Source organism: Prionailurus bengalensis, chromosome C1 (genome assembly GCF_016509475.1).
Source record: "Prionailurus bengalensis isolate Pbe53 chromosome C1, Fcat_Pben_1.1_paternal_pri, whole genome shotgun sequence".
Taxonomy (NCBI): domain Eukaryota; kingdom Metazoa; phylum Chordata; class Mammalia; order Carnivora; family Felidae; genus Prionailurus; species Prionailurus bengalensis.
The window spans coordinates 95,218,369-95,233,545 of record NC_057345.1 but is presented as its reverse complement, the minus strand read 5'-3'; the positions used below and the strand labels follow the sequence as shown (position 1 = coordinate 95,233,545).

The 15,177-nt window shown below is 41.6% G+C and overlaps 1 pseudogene; it reads right to left on the bottom strand.

Moving 5' to 3' along the window:
• Positions 1–10,648: 10,648 nt before the first annotated feature.
• LOC122480920 lies at positions 10,649–12,942 on the bottom strand (annotated as a pseudogene).
• Positions 12,943–15,177: the final 2,235 nt, after the last annotated feature.

Genomic DNA, 15,177 nt, shown 5'->3' with positions numbered 1-15,177 from the left:
CCAGGTGGCACCTCCCTCCTGAGTTTTATCTCAGATGCAGCTGTGTTTCCCGACCCCTCGCTTCTGAGGGACTGCAGATTTGACCTGTTATGACCCTCTACGGGATGGTCTCACCCAGTAATGGCCAGGTGCCAGCCTCCCCAGGAATGTTCATGGGACCATGCTGTTGCGGATGTCCAGAGACTGCAGCTGGGTCCAGCCCGCCCCGGAAAAAGTTCATGCAATCGTGTAGCAGCAGCATTTCAGGGATTATGGAAAATCACAACACACATCTGGCACCAGGCTTCACCCTTAACGACCTTGTTCCAGCACCAGCAAATGTGATTGCTCTCCAGACTCCATTACGACCTTTGCCTGTGGGGTGGCCACACAGCCTGTACCAGATGTCCTCCCAGAAGGGGAACCACCTCTCTCCGTGTCAGGAGGACCCCCTGGACCTTACTCTGCTCCTGGAGATTTGCCTTTCCCACCAGAGTACCACCAGGTATCTAGCTGTGGAGTTCAGACTGCACTCCCCCTGTTTATAGAGTCTTAATGGAATTTAAACCCTCTCTTTTCTCCTTTCTCCCTTTTTAGTTCATTCCCTGTGGCTGTTTCCACTTTTCCACTTTCTCTCCACCTCTTTTGAGTGTGTGGGTGCTTTTCCCATACTCTCCCCCCGACTGCATCCTCTCTCTGCAAGCAGAAACACTCCCTGCCCTCCATGGCTTCTCTCCCCCAGTTCACCTTTTTGTGCTGCATACCTGCTGGGTTCTGTGATTCAGGTTGTGCAGATTGTTGTGTTACTCCTCAAATCAGTTTTCTAGGTGCGCAGGATGGTATAGTGTTTATCTGGCTGCATTTCATGGACACGAGATGCCAAAAACATTCCATGCTGTTTCACTATCTTGGCTCCTCCCCTGCCCATTTCTTTCCTGGATTATTTACTCTTTGGGTGTTGAATTTTATAGATATTAGATACTAGCCCTTTATCAGATATGTCCTTTGCAAATATCATCTCCCATTCTATAGACTGCCTTTTAGTTTTGCTTATAGTTTCCTGTGCTGTAAGGAAGTTTTTTTATCTTGATGAAGTTGCAATAGTTCATGTTTGATTTTGTTTCCCTTGCCTCTGGAGACATGTCTAGTAAGAAGTTGCTGTGGCTGAGGTCAAGGTGGTTGCTACCTGTGTTCTCCTCTAGAATTCTGATGGTTTCCTGGCTTACATTTAGGTGTTTCTCCATTTTGAGTTTATTTTTGTGTATGCTGTAAGAAAGTGGCCCCATTTCATTGTTTTGCCTGTTGCTGTCCAGTTTTTCCAACACTACTTGTTGAAAAGACATTTTCCCATTGCATATTCTTTCCTACTTTGCCAAAGATTAATTGTCCCATATAGTTGTGGGTTCAATTCTGGTTTTCTATTCTGTTCTTTTGGTCTAGGTGTCTGTTTTTATGCCAGTACCATGCTGTCTTGATGACTACAGCTTTGTAATATAAATTTATGTCTGGAATTGTGATACCTCCAGTTTTCTTTTTTTCAAGATGGCTTTGGCTATTTGGGGTCTCTTGTGGTTCCATACGAATTTAGGGTTGTTTGTTCTAGCTCGGCAAAGAATGATGGTGGTACTTTGATAGGAATTGCATTAAATTTGGGTAATTGAGACATTTTAACAATATTTTTCTGCCAATCCATGAGCATGGAATGTTTTCACATTTCTTTGTATCCTTTTCAGTTTCTTTCATAAGTGTTTTCAGACTCCAAATTTTTTACCTGTGCAGTTAGGTTTATTTCTAGGTATCTTATGTTTTTTGGTGCAGCCGTAAGTGGGATCAATTCTTGATTTCTCTTTCTGCTGCCTCGTTATTGTTGTATAGAAATGCAACACATTTCTGTATGTTGATTTTATATCCTGTGACTTTATTGAATTTGTATATCAGTTCTAGCAGTTTTCTTCTGGAATCTTTTGGCTTTTCTGCAGAGTCTCATCTCATCTGCAAATAGTACAAGTTTTACTTCTTCCTTGCCAATTTGGGTGCCTTTTATTTCTTTTTGTTGTATGACTGTTGACGCTAGTACTTCTGGTACTATGTTAAATAACAGTGGTGAGAGTGGACCCCTGTCTTATTCCTTAGTCTAGAAGGAAAGCTCTCAGTTTTTCCCCATTTAGGATGATATTAGCTGTGGGTTTTTCATATATGGCCCTATGATGGTGAGGTATGTTCCCCTTACCCTGCTTTGTTGAGGGTTTTAATAATGCATGGATGTTGCACTTTGTCAAGTGTCTTTTCTGCATCTATTGAAATGATCATGTTCTTATCCTTTTCTTAATCAATCACTTTGATTGATTTGCAAATATTGAGCTACCCCTGCAGCCCAGGAATAAATCCCACTTTATAGTGATAAATAATTCTTTTAATGTATTGTTGGATTCAATTTTCTAGTATCTTGTTGAGAAATTTTGCATCCATGCTCATCATAGGTATTGGCCTGTAATTTGCCTTTTTAGTGGGGTCTTTGGTTTTGGAACCAAGGTAACGCTAGCTCGATATAATGAGTTTGGGAGATTTCCTTCTATATAGATGTATATATTTTTTTTAAATTTTATTATTATTATTTTTTTTGGAAGAGTTTGAGAAGAGTAGGTATTAACTCTATTTTAAATGTCTGGTAGAATTCCCCCTGGGAAGGCATCTGCCTTGGACTTTTGTTTGTTGAGCGATTTTTGATTACTGATTCAATTTCTTTGCTGGTTACAGGTCTGATCAAATTTTCTATTTCTTCCTGTTTCAGTTTTGGTAGTTTTTATGTTTCTAGGAATTTGTCCATTTCTTCCAGATTGCCCAGTTTGTTGGCATATAATTTTTCAGAGTATTATAATTGTTTATATTTTTCTGGTGTTGGTTGTGATCTCTCCTCTTTCACTATGATTTTATCTATTTGGGTCCTTTCTCTTTTCTTTTTGGAGTCTGGCTAAGGGTTTGTGAATTTTGTTAATTCTTTCAAATAGTCAGCTCTTACTTCCATTGATCTGTTCTACTGTTTGTTTTTTGTTTATTTGTTTCTATATCATTTATTTCTGCTCTTATCTTTATTATTTTCCTTCTTCTTCTGGCTATAGGCTTCATTTGCTGTTTATTTTTTAGCTCCTTTAGGTGTAAGGTTAGGTTTTGTATTTGGGACCTTTCTTGCTTCTTGAGAGAGGCCTGAATTGCCATATATTTCCCCTTACGACTGCCTTTGCTATATCCCAAAGTTTTTAGATGATCATGTTTTCATTTCCTTTTGCTTCCATATATATATTTTTTATTTCTTTAATTTCTGGCCAACCCATTCTTTCTTTAGTAGGAATTTCTTTAACCTTTATGTACTTGAGGACTTTCTAAATTTTTTCTTGCAGTTGACTTCAGGTTTCATAGCATTGTGATCTAAAAATATGCATAATATTCTCTCAATCTTTTTATACTTGCTGAGGACTTATATGTGACCCAGTATGTGGTCTATTCTAGATAATGTCCCGTGTGCATTCGAGAAGAGTGTGTATTCTGTTGCTTATCTGTTAAGTCCATCTGGTCCAGTGTGTCATTCAAAGCCCTTGTTTCCTTACTGATTTTTTGCTTACACGATCTGTCCATTGTTGTAAGGGTGGTGGTAAAGTCCCCTACTAACATTGTATTATTTTCAATAGTTTATTTACATTTGTTATTAATTGATTTCTATATTTGGGGTTCCATGTTGGGGACAAAAGTATTTACAAATGTTAATGCTTCTTGATGGATAGACCCCTTAATTATGATATAATGCCCCCCCCCCTTTTTTTTTTATCTCTTTACAATCTTTGTTTTAAAATCTAATTTGTTTCTTGTAAGTATGGCTACTTTGGTTTTTTTGACATCCGTTAGCATCATAGATGGTTTTCTATCCCCTCACTTTCAATATTCAGGGGTCTTTGGGTCTAAAATGACTCTCTTGTAGGCAATATGTAGATGGATCTTGTTTTGTTTGTTTTTTTGTTTTTTTATCCGTTCTGATGCCCTGTGTCTTTTGATTGGATCATTTAGTCCATTTACATTCGGAGTCACTATGGAAAGATACAAATTGAGTGCCATTGTTTTACCTGTAGAGTTGGTGTTTCTGGTGATGTTCTCTGGTCCTTTCTAGTGTTTGTTGCTTTGGTCTTTTTTTCTCCACTCAGAGTCCTCCTTAAAATTTTGTGCAGGGCTGGTTTAGGTGGTCATGAACCTTTTAGCTTTTGTCTGGGAAATTCTTTATCTCTCTTTCTATATTGAATGACACCCATGCTGGATAAAGAATTCTTGGCCACATATTTTTCCCATTCAGCACGTTGAGTATTTCCTGCAACTTGTTTCTGGCCTGCTGTGTTTCTGTGGACAGATCTGTTGCAAAACTGATTTGTCTTCCCTTGTAGGTTAAGGACTTTTTTTTACCCTTTTGCTGCTTTCAGGGTTCTTTCCTTGCCTGTATATTTTGTGAATTTGACTATGATATGCCTTGGCAATGATCAGCCTTTGTTGAATGTAATGGGAATTCTCTGTGCTTCTTGGATTTTGATGTCTGTTTTCTTCCAAGATTAGGGAAGTTTTCAGGTATAATTTGGTCAAGGGTACCTGGTTGGCTCAGTCAGTTAAGTGTCCAACTTTGGCTCAGGTCATGATCTCACAATTCATGAGTTTGAGCCCTGCGTCAGGCCCTGTGCTGACAGCTCAGAGCTTGGAGTCTGTTTCAGATTCTTTATCTCACTCTCTCTATTTCTCTCTCTGCTCCTCCCCCACTCGTGCTCTGTCTCTGTCTCAAAAAAATAAACATTAATTTTTTTTTTTAATTTGGCCAAATAAACCTGCCCTCTTTCCTTCTCTCTCTTCATCTTCTGGCATCCTATGATAGGAATGTTAATGTTATTGCATTTTAATAAGTCACTGAGTTCCTTAAGGCTGCCTTCATGGTCCATGACCTTTCTTTCTCTCTTCATTTCATCTGTGCTATTTTCCATGATTTTATCTTCTGTATCACTGATATGCTGCTTTGCCTCTGCTGTCCTTGATTTTACAGCCTCCATTTGTGATTTCATCTTAGTTATAGTATTTTTAATTTCAGCTGGACTAGATTTTAGTTCTTTTATCTTTGCAGTAAGGGATTCTCTAGTGTCTTCTGTGCTTTTTTCAGGCTCAACTAATAATCTTATAATTGTTTTAAATTCTAGTTCAAACCTCTTACTTATATCTGCATTGATTAAATCCCTGGCCATCATTTCTTTCTGTTCCTTTTAGGTGAATATCTTTTAGATGAATTCCTCCATCTTGTCATTTTGGAGACAGAGGGAAACAAAAGCAAAATAAAACAAAATAAAACCTAAAAATTGAATTAAATTAAAATTAAAAATAAAGTACACAAAGGAAGCTAGATCCTACGTGTGTTTTAGTCTGCTTGTTATGAGAAGCTTGATAGAAAAAAGGTAGAAAGAAAGAAAAGGAATGGATTACATTACAATTTTTAAATACATATATAAAATTAACAAATATGTAAAAAATTTTTAAAAACTTAAAAATTGCTTTCTCTATTAGCAAAACAAAATAGTGAAACAAATACAAAAAACAAATAAAGGAAGCAAGATCCTTTTTCCCCTAGAGGTGAAGCTTTGCAGCAGTTTATGATCAGTAGACTAAATCACTATGGATGAGGGGTTTGTGCTGGTCTTCTGGGGGAGGAACCTGCTACTCTGATTCTCAGGTGCAATTGCTGTAGTGGAGACGTGCCTGCAGGGAGCAGGAAGGTAGTGCTTGGTGTAGTGGCTTCTGTCTGCTTAGTGGCGCTGTTTAGCTCACTGAGGTAGTTCAAGCTGGTGGATAAGGGGAAGACATTCTTTACCCTGTTCTCTCTTGGGAGCAGGAAATGCAGCCATCCCTGTTCAGTGAGCCGTCAGAGACACTCAAACAGTGACCCCACCTGTGTCCCTGGTTTCCATCAGATCTCCACCTTCATCTTGTCTCTGAGCTGTCAGCCTGCCAAATGCCACAGCACTCCTGTTTTTTAACTCAGGCATGGCTGTGTTTCAGAACCCCATGCTACAGAGACCCTTGTACAGAGACCCTTGTAGAAGACCCATACTGGTCTTCTGGGGGGAGGGTAATACTGCATTGTGGCTAGTGCCATCTTGTCATAGAAGACCGTAGAAGACCGTCACCCAACCGTGCATTGTATCAGAGTTTATGGTAAATCGCAACACATAGCTGGTGCCAGGGATTGCTGCTCTCAGTCACCATCTTTGTTCCTATTATGGTGAGCAGGATAGCTTGATGATGCCCACAGGGTCCTTTGTCTGTGGAGAGGCTATATCATTCTCCAAAATGCACTCCAAACAGGAGAATCACTTCTCACTGTGTGACCCTGGGGACCCTCAGGCTTTCTGCTACTGGGGCTCAATACTGCTCTCCCACCAGAACAATGCTCAGCTCCCCACGCATGAACCACAATTTCATAGACCTCCAAAACTTTGGAATCTGCACTCTGTTGTTTATAGAAGACTGGCAGTGTCGTATTTTTCCTTGTCAAAGGTTTTGGGGAGTAGTTTTCTTGTACAGTCCTCTGTGCATGTTTTCATTTTTTTTTTTTTCCTGTGCTTTCTTTCTCCTCCTTCTCTCTCCTTATTCCCAACACAGTCAGGGCTCCCTCCCCTGGGGTTTGACTGCAGCCCTTTTCTCCCATGAACTCTACCCAGGTCCTACCTTCTACGAGTACTTTTTCTGGTTTGTAGAAATGCAGCTTTGTTCTCTAAGATTTCCAATTGATTTCTTGGGTGTTCAGAATGATTCAATATTAATCTAGCTGTTGAAGTGAAGAGATGAGCTTAGGGTCACCCTGCTCCTCTGCCATCTTACCTTCCTGCAAAATTACTGTTTCTTTAAAAGGTGAGTTTTCCAGGGCACCTGGGTGGCTTGGTTGAATGTCCAACTCTTGATTTTGGCTTGGGTCATGATCCTAGGGTTGTGGGATCCAGCCCTGCATTGGGTGAGCATGCTCTCTCTCTTAAAAAAAAAAAAAAAAAAAAAAAAAGGCTTTTCCAAACTATTTTTGCAAATGTTGTATTCTTTGTCATGTGTGACCATGATGTCTCTGTTCTACTATCTACATGTTTAGCCAGTGTCCTGACAGAGTTCTCCTTAAATACTTGGACCCAAAAGGAAAATACAGGTGTTTTGTCCCTTTAAATTCTTTCTTCAGACAGTAGAAATCACTTCTGAGTTTAAAATGGTCACTCTCTGTGCTGTTTCTTAAATGAATAACCAAACCAATCAGATCAAAATGTAAACCTAGATTTTGGAGGACAAAGTTCATCTGGAACTAACAAGCCACAGCAGGATATGGAACAGAATCTCAATTTCTAGCTTCTGCATGGCTGGGGCTTAGGGCTGATAACTACTATGCCAAGCATTTAAATTTACCAATATTTAAATGCCAAGCATTTAAAAAAAATTTTTTTTTCAACGTTTATTTATTTTTGGGACAGAGAGAGATAGAGCATGAACGGGGGAGGGGCAGAGAGAGGGAGACACAGAATCGGAAACAGGCTCCAGGCTCTGAGCCATCAGCCCAGAGCCTGACGCGGGGCTCGAACTCACGGACCGTGAGATCGTGACCTGGCTGAAGTCGGACTAAATGCCAAGCATTTAAATTTACCAGCCTCTTTCTTCTTCAGGGACTCCACTGATCACTTCGAATTTTCAACTAGAGTAGGTTTCCAAAATAGTGATTTTTGACAGTTTTTATCATTTCAGTATTGGTTTTGCTGGAGGGATGGATTCTTGGAGCTTCTTACTGCACCATTTACCATTTTGTGACTCTTCGTTCTCTACATTTCTGTGTCTTTATTTTTTTCTCCATTTCTGTGTTACTCGCTTCTTCTGTATTAAATAGGTATTGTTGGGCACCTGGGTGGCTCATGATCTTGCAGTTCGTGAGTTCAAGCCCCATGTCAGGCTCTGTGCTGACAGTTCAGAGCCTGGAGCCTGCTTCAGATTCTGTGTCTCCCTCTCTCTGCCCCTCCCCACTCGTGCTCTGTCTCTCTCTCCCTCAAAATAAATAAACATAAAAAAAATTTTAAGAATAGATATTGTTTATTCTACTTGTTTAACTCCTATATATTTTTGTGTCACTTTTTACTTACTTCCTTAGTGATAACTCTGGGATTATAAGTCCATTTTAACTTAAATCATTTTAGTTCACATTAGTACCAACTTAATTTCAATTGTATACAATCATATTGCTCCAGTATGGCTATGTTATCTCCCCATGCATTTGTGGTACCATTTTCATATATATTATGTCTTTATAAGGTCGTCAATTTTAAGCCCTTCAACACAATTTTGTAATTACTCTTCTATGCAGTTATGAATAGAAGATTCAACTGCATACATGTCTGACCTGTTAGAGACAGATTGTCAGTTTTTTGTTTGTTTGTTTGTTTGTTTGTTTTGGTCTGGGATGATCTTAATTTCACCTTCATTTTTGAAAGATAGTTTTTATGGACTTAGAATTATTGGTTGATGGTCTTTTCTTTGATTTTGAATAAGTCATTCCATTGCTCATGGGTCTTCATGATGTCTGCTGAGAAGTCAGTGGTTGATCTAAATGTGGATCCCTTAGGAGTAATTTTTTTCTACTACATTAATTTAATTTAATTTTAATTCCAGTATAATTAACATACAGTGTTATATTAGTTTCAGGTGTACAATATAGTCATTCAACAATTCCATGCATCACACAGTATTCTCATGATGACAAGTGCACTCCTTAATCCGCATCACCTATTTTACCCATCCCTCTGGTAACCATCAGTTTGTTCTCTATAGCTGGGAGTCTGTTTCTTGATTTGCCTCTCTCTCTTTCCCCCTTTGCTCCTTTTTGTTTGTTTCTTAAGTCCCATATATGAGTGAAATCATATAGTATTTGTCTGTCTCTGACTGACTTCTTTTGCTTAGCATTATACTCTTTAGGTCCCTCCACGTTGTTGGAAATGGCAAGATTTCGTTGTTTTTTAGGGCTGAATGATATTCCGTTGTGTATATATATAAACTACATCTTCTTTATTCATTCATCTGTAAATGGACACTTGGACTGTTTCCGTAATTGAGCTATTGTGAATAATGCTGCTATATACACAAGAGCACATGTATCCCTTTGAATTAAGGTTTTTGTATTTTGGGGGTAAATACCCAGTAAGGTGATTACTGGATCATAGGATAGTGCTATTTCTAACTTTTTGAGGAAACTCCAACCTGTTTTCCACAGTGGTACGCAAGTTTGCATTCGCACCAACAGTGCAAAGGGATTCCTTTTTCTCCACAGCCTCATCAACACATGTTTCTTGTGTTGTTGATTTTAGCCATTCTGACAGGTGTGAGGTCTCACTGTAGTTTTGATTAGCATTTCCATGATGATGAGTGATGTTTTCATATGTCTGTTTGCCATCTGGATGTCTTCTTTGGAGAAATGTCTTTTCATTTCTTATTCATATTTTTAATTGGATTATTATATTTTTTTTTTTACTGCTTTCAATGTATATATGTCTGGCTTTTGACAGTTTGACTTTGATATGACTATGTGTGAATCTCTTTTTGTTTATTGTAGTTGAAATTCATTGCTTCTTGGATAAGTAGATTACTATTTTTCTTTAAATTTGGGAACTAATTGGTCTTGAAATAGTTTTGAAATGTGCCCCTGTCTCCTTTCCTTCTGGGACTCCTTTACTGTACAGCTGGTGCACTTGATGGTGTTTCAGTGGACTCTGACATTTTGGGTTTCTTTCTTCTTCTTCTTCTTTCTTCTTTCTTCTTCTCTTCTCCTCCCTTCTCCCTTCTCCTTCTCCTCTTCCTCCCTCCTCCTCCTTCTTCTTCCTCCTCCCCCTCTGTCGTCCCCCTCCATCCTCCCCCTCCCTTCTCCTCCCTTCTCCCTTCTTCTCCCTTCTCCTGTCTTCTTCTCCCTTCTCCCTTCTTCTTCTCCCTTCTCCCTTCTTTTTCTCCCTTCTTCTTCTCCCTTTTTCTTCTTCTCCTCCCTTCTTCTCCCCTCTCCTCCCCTCTTCTCTTCCCTCCTCCCTCTTCTCTTTCATCCCTCAGATTAGATCATCTCAATTGACCTATCTTCAAGCTTACTGCTATTTTTCCCTGCCAGTTCCAATTATTTGTTGACCTTATTTAGTGGCTTTTTAATTTCAGTTATTGAACTTTCTGTCCAGAAGTTTTATTTGGTTTCTTCATTGAAAGTTTTTTATACGGTGAGATGTTATTGTCATGCTTTAAAAAAATTTTTAAACATGTTTTTTCATTTGCTAAGCATATTTATAACAGTTATTTTAAAGTTTTTATCATGTAATTCCAACATTTGAGCTCCTTGGGGACAGTATCTAGTGACTGTTTTGTTTTGTGTGGACTGTACTTTCTTACTTCTTTGCATGATTCATACTTTTTGTTAAAAACTAGTTATTTCATTTTTTAAGTTTTAGAATTCTTCCACATTTAAATACACATGCAGCAATGGCTCTACAACGCAAGTTGTAAAAATGGATTAATCCACAAATTCCACGTTCTGAAGAAAAATTTGCCCTTAAATAATTTTAAAAATACTGAGACCCACACATTCCCAACTTAAACCCTCATCTACACAAATTTACATTATTTATAAATAAGTCACAGGCTAGCCCTGAATTACATTTGTCACAAATTCATTCTAGAGCAACACAGAGCAAAATACCATTGAAGCTAAGTAACATAACACAAAGTTAAATTTTAAACTTACACATGACAAAAGATACCAACATGACATATTAAAGAAGGTAACCTAACGCAGGAAATCTATAGCAATTTTGATAAACGCCATTGGAGTGCAACACAGAGCTAAGTTGCAACATGTAAGGGTCCAAGGGTCATTTCCCTGCAGCCACAGCTCTTGGTGCAGGGATTTCCTAGGTGGATGGTCAACACAGGATGTAGGAAATGACACAGTCCCCACCCCTGAACAAGTCCAGATTCTTTCTTTGGGGTCAGGGTCTGCAAGCGCCTGTCAGCTCCAGCCTCTGGCTGCTTGCCCCTACCTTGGGAGAGAACAGCAAGCGGACAGGCTGAGGTGGGGCTGCAAGCCCCTGCTGTCTTCCATCACACCCCAAACCGGACATCTTCCCAGTCTAGGCCAACACTGCCTGAAATCCAGCGACAAGCATTTGTACCTGGACATCATGTGTTGTCCTGGCAAGTACCATGGGTCTCCCAGACCCTGAACAAGATGCTCTTTGAGTGAGGCCCCATGGTGGCCACTGGGGTGCACAGCCCAGGGTGCCCAACAGAGTTGGGATCCAGGAGCTGCCCACTGCTGCTTGGCTTCTGCCTGAAAACCCCATTTGGCACTGAATAAACCCGGTCTCCTGGGGGCTGGACTCATTTTGAACCACTAGCCAGAACCTGCCAGCTTTGTCCATGCGAGGCCAGTGGGAGGCCACTCATCATCTGCCCCACCGGCCCCTGAATGCCACCTCCCAAAGCATCTGTCCTGGCTCCCAACAGTGCTGTTGTGACTGTGGCAGGTCAGCTAGGCTGCAGCTCAGGGGAGGCCCTCCTTCCTCTGACAGCATTGTGGGGGAGGCGTCCGCCAGTCGAAGACGTAGGAAAGGCGCAGCTGCATGTCCTGCTTGCACAGGTGGTCCTCTCCCATCAGGGCCTTGCGCTTCTCCAGCATGTCCTCGAGGCTCAGCTTGCGTGTCACTGGGTACAGGTCGCTACAGCCGCTGGACTTCGACTCGGTGTGGAAGCAGGGGTCGTACTCGTGCCTGACACCCATCGACGCCGGCCAGGCACCCAGGGACACCTCCTCGCTGTGCCACGTGTGCAAGTGCTCAAGCTGCGGCACAGGTAGTGCACCAGGTGCGCTGAGAGCACAGAGCCACTGCTCGGCGTGTACGGCAGGTAGTAGTCACAGAGCTGTCAGATGGCTTTGTGCCAGTGGCCCCGAGGCTTGGCGCTGCCATGGCCTAAAAGGAAGCCCCAGTTGAGACGGTGACCATGCCTGGGGTCACGTGTGCGCAGCTCTGCCTGCAGCTCGCCCAGGCCCGCAAACGCGTCGGCATCCACCTTTAGCATGAACGCAAAGGCCACGTGCCCTCCAGCCAGACCAGCGTGGCTGGTACCTTGGCCATGAGGTTCTCGCACACGTGGTGCAGTGCGGGGAGCAGCAGGTCACCGTGCTGTGCCTGCTCGCGTGCCAGGGCTAGCCGCTCCTCGGCGCCCAGGCTGCCTGTGCCCACTGGCAGAATGTGCCCGCATGTCACCCTGGCTGCTGGGCCGTGCGGCCACCTCCTTTGTGTGGTGCACCACACAGTGCTGTGCGGCCGCCCACGGCGTGCGGGCCAGCGGTACCGCCAGGAAGGTGGTGGCCCGTGCTGGCCCAGCGGGAGGAGGGCTGCAGCCCCTGGCAGGCTAGGGCCAAGAGCTGCACAGCAGGCCAGGTAGAGAAGTCCGGCACTGCAGAGCACCAGGCCACCCAGGCCCAACACTGTCCAGTGCCACCAGGTGTGGTATAGTAGCTTCAGGACACTCCCCCGGGACATACCAGAGACCCTGACCCTGCGGCACAGGCAGAATCCGCTGACAGTGGAGGCTGAGGGCCAGGGCAAAAACTAGTTATTTTACATAATATAATATAGGGACTCTAGAAATCAGCCCTCCCCTCTCCTCCCCCCCCCCCCCAAAAGCTTGTTAGTTTGCTGTTTGATTACTTATCTGGATCAATACAATGCATTCCCTATTCTGTCTAGCGTGGAGCCGACAATATTTTTGGTCAACTTCATAGTCAACTAGTGATTGGCAGAAACTTCAAAGCAGTGCCGGGGCACCTGGGTGGCTCAGTTGGTTAAGCATCTGACTTTGGCTCAGGTCATGATCTTGCGGTTTGTGAGTTGGAGCCCGGCATAGAGCTTTGTGCTGACAGCTCAGAGCCTGGAGCCTGCTTCGGATTCTGTGTCTCCCTCTCTTGCTGCCCTGCTTGTGCTCTTGCTCTCTCTCAAAAATAAAAATAAACATTAAAAAAAATTAAAAAGAAAACACAAAACTTCAAAACAATGCCTTAAAGCAATGAATCGTCCCCATTTGAAAAGAGGCTCTGTGTACATGTTGCAGCATGCCCTCGGTGCTCTGGTGGTTTATAGTTCTTTCTTAGCTTTCATTTCCTGCTTGTGAGAGATTAGGGTCTTTTACATTGTCTTCCTGAGCTTCCATGCCTGCTTGCATGTGTATTCTGCCCTCTAGACCTCTACGTGTAACCATTTGTGCACATCGATTCCCTGGATTTTCCGATATAATTTTCTTGGCCATCTTTCTAGCCCTTCCTAGTTTTTCTGCCTGAGGCAGCTGCAATTTGACACAATCGTTGTTATTTATTTTTGACTAATGGCCAGATGTTTCCTCACTGTGTGAACTCTAAGTCAGTTCAAAGCTGGTGAATGGGCATTTCCAGGAAGCTTCCAGACAGGTCAAACAGTGACAGTTCTCTGGTAGTGGGCTTTTTTGGAAACTTCCCAAACAATTGTCCCTTCAGTACCTACTACACTGGGTTTCTTTCCTTTTCCCTTTCCTTTCCTTTCCTTTCCTTTCCTTTCCTTTCCTTTCCTTTCCTTTCTTTCTTTTTCTCCCTTCCCCCTCCCCCTCCCCTTCTCTTTAGTTGCTCTTGCTCTTAGGCCTCTAATTTTTAAGACTCCACTGATCTGTGGAGGTGACTAGGAAAGAGCATCCTGAGAGCTCACAGTTCTTACTGAGATTCACTTGTTGTTCTTGAAGAAATGCTCTCCAGCTTCTTGAAGCCTTGAGTAATTTCCAAAGTTTAGAAAAAATTGACGTTGACCATTTTGCCACTGTTCTCTCCCCCCACCCCCCCCACCCCCGCCCCACCACACCCCTCTCAGAGTGGATATTCAGAAGTCCTTACTTGACTGTTCCTAAAGTGTTCCCCAAGACACTTTTGAGGAACAAGTTTAGAGTTTGAAAAAGTGGGCTGAAAATACACAGATTCTTGCCAGGTGAGCCAATTATTTAAAATAAATCTCTTTCTCAGGAATCTAGTTTTGGAAGCAGGAGGTGAGAAAATGAGTCTTACTTACAAAAACCTATGAAAATAATGCATCTGGTCTATGTATTTTTAACATGGGTTCTAAAAAATTCAATGAAAAAGAAGAGTTTTTTTAAATCAATTAGTGCTGAAACAACTGAATAACAAAATAGAAACAAACTGGCACTTAATCTAATACTTCACACAAAACATTTACTTTATATAGATATCCATTTAAGAATGCTAAAACTATAAAATTTATAAAAGTATGAGTAATTTTAGCAGTTTTGGGGGTAGACATAGTTTTATATATATGTAACATAAAAGGCTTGAGTTATTACAATGGATAAGTTAGAGTTATCATAATTAAAATTTTCTGCTTCAGACACTCTGATGATTGATTTCCTGTGTCCAGCTTGGCTAAGCTATGGTACCCAGTTGTTTGGTCAAACACTAATCCAGATGTTGCTGTGAAGGTACTGTTTTAGATGTGATTAACTTAAAAAAATTTTTTTAAATGTTTTTGTTTATTTTTGAGAGAGAGAGGGAGAGCGAGTGGGGGAGGGGCAGAGAGTGATGCAGGGCTCAAACTCATGAACCATGAGATCATGACCTGAGCCAAAGTTGGACGCTCAACTGACTGAGCCACCCAGGCGCCCCTAGATGTGATTAACTTTTGTAATCAGTTGGCTCTCAGTAAAGCAGATTATCCTCCATAATGTGGGTTAGCCACATCCAATCAGTTGAAGGTCTTATGAACAAAAACTGAAGTTTCTCAAGAAGAATGAATTCTACTTCAAGAACATAACAATTCTGAGTGAATTTTCAGTCTTTTGCTCTGCAATGGAGATTTTGGACTCAATACTACAACATCAAATTCTACCTTAATTTCCTATTTGCTGGCCTCCCCTATAGATTTCCAACTTGCCAGCCCACACAATCATGTGAGACAATTTTTTAAAAACTCTAACACCTCCCACCCCCCACACAAATAGGTGTCTCTGGGGAGCCCTATGCACACCCTAAGAAAATGAAAAGAAAAACTAGAGAGTGGGGAAAAACATTTTAAATATATATCTTGCAAAGGGTTTATATCC